Genomic DNA, 6,000 nt, shown 5'->3' with positions numbered 1-6,000 from the left:
GGAGGTATAGATTGGGTACTGGGAAAAATCACGGAACAGGTTGTCAGGCAGTGGGTCAGGCTGCCCAGGGGTGCGGTGGCGTCACCATCCCTAGAGGTGTTTAATGGCCATGTAGATGTGGCGCTTGGGGACATGGTTTAGTGGTGGCCTGGGCAGTGCTGGGTTTGCAGTTGGACTCGATGATCTTAAAGGTCTTTTCCAGTCTAAATGGTTCTGTGATTCTATCTGCCAGATTCAGCTAGTTCTGTGCTAGCAGCATTAGTTTTATCAGTAAGTTTACTCTCGGTCAGCTCTTGCGGCTTAAGGCTTCAGCTACTTTAGTTACTAGTGCTAAGCTGCCAGTGCTAAACGCAGCTACTCAGAATACAGTTAATCAAATTTCCTCCGTAACACTGAGTGTATGAGCTGAGAACATGAGTGTCGGTTGTGTCTCGCCTCCTCTCTGTCCTTCAGTCCTTTCAGGGGCTTGAAACAAGTTTTCTGAAGTGAGAAATAACAGTGTGTTACCTCTCACAGGTCTTGCTCTTTCCAGTCTCTATGCTTGACCGATTTTGTCCCTCTTTCTGTGCCCTCTCTTCTTGCTGTGCTCCGTGGCTGCTAACCAAGACCATGTAACTGGCTCAGATAAAATGCTCAAGAGCCTCGTTTCTCTGCCCTTTGCCCTGCCTGTTCGCAGCAGCCTTTCCAATGTGTAAGCTTGGTCTGGCGGGGGAGTTCTCACCTCTCTTTGTGCATAACCTCCAAGAGCCTAGAGCCTGTCACCTGAAGTCCGTGCTTGCGTTGAGGGCTCCCAGATGCCTCAGGCCAGTGTGACACTTGCAAACACGAGGAAATAGTGGCAGGTGGTTGGTTTTAGACAGGGCCTTTTGTTGCTGCATGTTGTGTCGTTTGTCCAGCCCAGCCATGGGGGCTCGCTACAGGCACTGCTGCTGCTCCCGTTGCGGTCAGTGAGACTGTGGTGGTTGGCTGCAGTGACAGCAGAACTGGTCGCTGCGTAAGCGGGTGCTGCGGATGCCCTGGCGGTGTCCCTCGGCTGGCTGGGTGGAAGGGAGCTGCCCATAGCTCTTAGTCTCCACCGTGCCAAGCTGTCCAGGTCAGAAGCGGGTTGACAGCAAACACGAAGCACGCAAGTCTCTTAGATCCACGCCTGCTGAGATCTTTTTGACCTTTGAGCTTAAGGTGCACAAAGGCAATTGCTTTTTGTCACGCTGTTTATGTTAGTGTTAAGCAATGCTGCTAAATCAGTCTGTAGCACAGCAACAGGGGAAAAAAACCCTCTCAGCTCTTCAGGTGCGACTCTCATGCTGCCAGTATCTGCCTTGGCAGGTAAGCAAGGACGGGGAGCTGCTCTAGATGGGCACTAGTAGCAAAGGCCTGCGCACACCATAGCCCCCAGTAAAGAGAACACTTCCTTCTTGGGCAAAGCCCAGATTCCGTGGGGGAGTACCCTGAGTTACACTGGTGCTGCGCCTGCACTGCAGATGTTGTGCGTACAGGCATACGGTTCTGGAAGATCTGCAAAAGAATTCTGCAACTCTTGACTGGATCAGGATGTAACAATGCTAAACTCCAGTTTAGTCCAAAGCAACTAGTTCACACCTGCGCTGGTGTCTGCTACATTATTTTTTTTCTTTAGGGTATCCAGACAAATGTAAACAGAGGAGGAGCCTACATTTTCATTGTTTATCAGAAATGTATCTCATTTTGCTGTACATTCCTTTTTTAGGATGTGTTATCTGTTTAAAAAAAAAAAAAGAAAAAGAAAAAAGAGAAGAAAAAACAGAAAAAAAGAAAAACATAAAAGATAAAAAACAAAAAACAAATGTGTAGTGAAAAAATCTCCTGTAACTTTGGATTAAGAGGTAACTGATCTTTTTAAAAAGAGAACTAAGTTATTTACTTTGTAAATGTGCTGATGGCATGGATCCATCTTACTGACCTCAGCATCTTTTTTTTTAAGATTTTGGGTTTTGTTTCAAATATTAAGTTATTTTAAATTGTGGTTGAAGCAATAGAAAATTGAAATATGGATTGTGCATGACTGTGTCTTGAGTGTAAAAATATTGCAGTTTGAAACTTGGACCTAAAGTATTGCAAATAAAAGTTATAAATACCCATGGATTGTGTGACTGCAGCATTTCCTATAGGATTTGCAGGATGCTGGCTGAAGAGAGAGCAGCTTCAGTCAGCTGCAGCATCACAGGCTTCATCTGTATGGCTTTGTGTGCTTGTAGCTTTGTCCTGTGCCACTAGTGTGTCATGTCCTGAAACAGGACTTAACCTGCCACCGGCCCATTTTCCTCTGCTAGTGGGGCTCCTTGTGCTCGCTGAAGCAGGCCTGCTGCCTTTCTGCTGCTCCCCACGCCGCACAAAGGAGTGCTGCGATTTTTCTGGTGCGTCTCCATTGTTCCATATTTGTAAAGAACCAACACCCCCTCCTGATGAATACGGTGAGTTACACGGACGGACGGCGATTAGCTGCAGCTGCTGCCCGGAAATCTTGGCAACTGCTTACTGAACACTGGTCACGTCACGTCAGCTCTTGTGCTGCTCCTCTCGCAACATGGGAGGGGGAGGGGAAATCACCTGGCCACCTGCTCAGAAGGTAAGTGATGCTGCAGTTAGCGGTATGGAGGCAGCCTGCACGCTGCTGTAGGTGCCGTGAGTCCACTGTTCCCTGCTGCGCTGGCTGCGTAGCCACAGTCTTCCCTAGCAGCGGCTCCATCTCTGAGAGTTTCACTGGTGGCTGCTAACAGTGGCAGAAGGTGGGGGAGTGGGGGCTGCAGCCTCTGCACAGGTGAGGGTGAGCCCCCTCACTCCGTCACACCTCAGCCTGGCCACCACGCCACATCCTGGCTCCCGTTCCCACGTGGTTCAGCGTCCCGCTGTGAGCCCAGCCACTCGGTACCACAGCCGGGGCCCTGCTACCTCTGGTCCCACGCAGCCGTTCCACAACTGCTGGGTGACTGGGTAACCCGGGCAGTGGTGGGAAAGGCAGGACAGCTGCCTCCCTTAAATGCAGGGGGGTCACCTGTCCCCCCTGCAGGGGACACAACCTGCCAGCACAGGCCAGCAAAGGGCTGTACGTTGGCCACAGAGAAGACACAAGTAAAGTAGCTGTGTGCATGTGTGCGCAGCCATGTAACCCACAGTCTCCCTGCCCAGCTTCATGTGTGCTGCTCGTGTCTATCTGTACATGTACTTCCCCCTCAGGTATGTGACCAGCAATTTATGTATGTGTATTTTTAAATGTGTGTGTACACACACCTTTACCTATGTGACAGTAGCTCTCTATAGTATATATGTGTATATATGTACACATAAAGCAAAACACTCTGGTTATCTATATATACTATACAACGTATTTTATAACTGCATATGTATATACACATACATTAAAAATATATTTATTACAAATAGTGAGAACAACGTGATTATGTACTGTTATCTATAGTGTGCATGTGTATAAAAGAGCTAATGCTGCTGTAATGCAAAAGTCATCAGTGAGAGAAAGCACGTCGTGGTTATGAAAGGGCCTCACAGAGAGACCCTTACGTAGCTGACAAACATACTAGCTGTTTACGTACACAATATATACATATATTAAATATGTCTGTATATATTTAAAAAGAGCACATCTTCTGTGACTATATAACTCACTCTAGCCCTATACATCTATATATGATATACACGTACAGTGAGACCTTTATATAAATGAACAAAGTCTCATGCTGTAGCTCTCTAGAGTATAGCAGATATAAAATTTTAGACATATATATGAAACCCTCATACTCTATTCCTAGTGATCTATTTGTATATGCATTTTATATGTATACACAGAGACCCTTAAAACTATGTAACACACACTCTTGCTATTTATATGTATAGTCTAGTACATACCATAATTTTATATGTATAATATCGCTATTTCTTTCTATATGCATATATACACATATGTATAGCTATACATATACATGTATCTATTAATATATGTGTCTACCTACATATTAATAAAATCTACAATATAGTATATAGACAGTGTTACAGTTATCTGTTCTCTGTGTATAAATTATATTTTATATAGAGAATACCTAGATATACAGAGACCCTTATATAACTATATAATTCTCTCTCCATCAACATATTTTATGTATTGTATGTATGTATGTATACATATATACATAACACATACATATAAATACAGTTATAAAATATATATGTAAGGATTGCTAAGGAGAGCAAGGGAACATTATATGGGGGTGTATGCAGATTTTAGAAATACCTATACTCATACAATATAATTATTACAGATAGCACGTGTGTTTAGTACTACAGAGATGCATGTACTCTATACTGTATACAGCTGTCAAGTGAGAGACGGGGGGGGGGGAAGGTGTGCAAGCACACATGTGCGCATATACACACTCACTCTTTCTTAACCTAAGCAGGCAGCCAGAGCGAAGTGTTCTGTAATTACAAAAAGCTAGCTCTCTCCCCCTGCCCCCCCCCCCCCATTATATTGGGAGGGGGGGGTAGAGACCCTGCTATAACCATGGCGTGCTGTCTCTCCCACTAGCCATATACATTATAGTACCTATATGAATACCCATGCCCCCTAAAGACCAAGAGAGATGTAACTAGCTAACACATACTCTCACCCTCACTTTATATATATATATATAAAACCAATTACATCATAGTTTATATATCCCACATGAGTACGCACACATCCATATGCACAATCCCTCCATATAACCTCTCAAGCCATAGCCCTTATTTAATGCTCCCTTCTCAGCCATCTATATATCGTATAGCATATATTTATATATACAGAGGCCTTTCTATAAACGTTGCGCACAATATATATTGCCATGTATAGTATAATGCATGATGTTTTCTATAAATTATACACTATATATATTTATGCATGTGTGTGTGCATGCATGCACACACAGAGCCCTTCATATAATTCTCTCTAGCCATATATATACAAAAATATATTAAAACCAAAACTATTTAAAAATATTAAAACCTTTTTATATATTTACATACTCTATATATGGGGGGGATGGGGAAAGACATCCTTCTATTACCATGTAACTCTCCATTTTGTACATACATAGATAAGTTTAGATATGTATATGAAAACTTTGTAAGATGTATACATATATATACACAGACAAGACAGGCCCTCTTACAAATACATAATGATTTTCTATGTATATGTACAGAGACCCTTATAAAACAATCTCTTGTCCATCCATATGTTTTTAATATACATCTCTATATAGATTTAACTATGTGTGTGTACATACGTGTTATATATTTTTTATATATAGGAAAGAGTGTGCAAGCAACTTACGTAACACTTTGGTGGCCTTCTACAACGGGGTTACAGCGCTGACGGATGAGGGAAGAGTGACTGCTGTCATCTACCTGGACTTGTGCAAAGCATCTGACACTGCCCTGCACGACACCCTTGTCTCTAAACTGGAGAGACATGGATTTGATGGACGGACCACTTGGTGGATAAGGAATTCAAGAGTTGTGGTCAACAGCTCAATGTCCAAGTGGAGACCAGTGACGAGTGATGTTCCTCAGGGGTCGGGATTGGGACCAGCGATGTTTAACATCATTGTCGGGGACATAGACAACCAGACTGAGTGCACCCTCAGCAAGTTTGCTGCGACACCAAACTGTGTTGGATCGTTGACTGTGCTGGAGGGCAGGGGTGCCACCCAGAGGGACTGTGACAGGCCTGAGCAGTGGGCCTGTGCGAACCTCACAAAGTTCAGCAAGGCCAAGTGCAAGGTCCTGCACGTGGGTTGGGGCAATCCCAAGCACAGGTACAGGCTGGGTGGAGAACGGATGGAGAGCAGCCCTGAGGAGAAGGACTTGGTTGGGGGTGTTGGTTGATGAGAAGCTCAACATGACCCAGCGATGTGCGCTGTCAGCCCAGCCAGCCAACGGTATCCTGGGCTGCACCAAAAGCAGCGTGGC

This window comes from Falco rusticolus, chromosome 14 (genome assembly GCF_015220075.1).
Source record: "Falco rusticolus isolate bFalRus1 chromosome 14, bFalRus1.pri, whole genome shotgun sequence".
Classification (NCBI taxonomy): Eukaryota; Metazoa; Chordata; class Aves; order Falconiformes; family Falconidae; genus Falco; species Falco rusticolus.
This window is presented reverse-complemented; position numbering follows the sequence as displayed.